The following is a 1,000-nucleotide window of genomic DNA, read 5'->3' as shown; positions in this document are numbered from 1 at the left end:
GTGGACAGAAAACAGTTGGAACGGCTCATATGGTGTTTAATCAAATTAGAAATATGCACAGAGCAGGTGAGGAGAGAGGTACGACAGTGAGTGTCTACAGCCGTGCGTAAAACATAGTGAAGGGTCTGTCATGGGTTAGCGGTTAGCTTTGACTTTGACAATTGCAGTATTGTGGGATCATCTTGACAGAAAATGAAACAAAAGACATCCAACATCCAAAGAAGAGCATCAGAATGTCCCTCAAGAACCTGGAGAGCCTTTACAAAAAACTTAGCCTAAGAGAGCTCATACTGTGAAATATAAATGCTGACAAACTGTGTTTACCTGTGTATTTGCACTTGTTTCAATATATCATTGCATAGTATGTACAGTGTAATGTAGATGAAGGTGTTTATTATTAAGGGGGAAAAATCCTAAATGCCCCCTCCTGTGGTGGTGGTAGTGTGATGGTTGGAGTTGTTTTGCTACCTCAGGACCTGGAAGACTTCCTGTGGTAAATGGAACCATGAATTCTGCCGTCTACCAAAACATCCTGAAGGCCATCTGTTCAGGACCTCAAGCTGACCTCAATGATCCAAATATACCAGCAAGTCCACCTCTGAATGGCTTAAAAAAACAAAACAAATATAAGACTTTGGAGTGGCCTCCCCAGTCCTGACCTGAAATCGATTGAGATGCTGTGGCATGACCTTCAAAAGGTGGTTCATGCCTAAAAAGCCTTCAAAATGGCCGAATTACAAAAATTCTGCAAAATGAGGGTTAAAATTCCTCCACAGCGCTGTTGTCATTGACTCATTGTCAATTATTGCAAACGCTTGATTGCAGTTGTTGCTGCTGAGGGTGACCCAACCAGGTAATGAAGCTTATGAAGCAGTAAGTGCGCATGCACATCTCCTACACGCACGGACTGTTTACTCCAGAGATCAGCTGATCGCCCTGATGCCGGCCGGCTCGCTGGCCAGGCCCGCAGAAGTACCAGCTGAAATTTGGAGGAAAACAC

Source organism: Pundamilia nyererei, unplaced genomic scaffold (genome assembly GCF_000239375.1).
Source record: "Pundamilia nyererei isolate P.nyererei 1_Seehausen unplaced genomic scaffold, PunNye1.0 scaffold00347, whole genome shotgun sequence".
Classification (NCBI taxonomy): Eukaryota; Metazoa; Chordata; class Actinopteri; order Cichliformes; family Cichlidae; genus Pundamilia; species Pundamilia nyererei.
The sequence above is the reverse complement of the archived record's forward strand: the minus strand, read 5'-3'. Positions refer to the sequence as shown.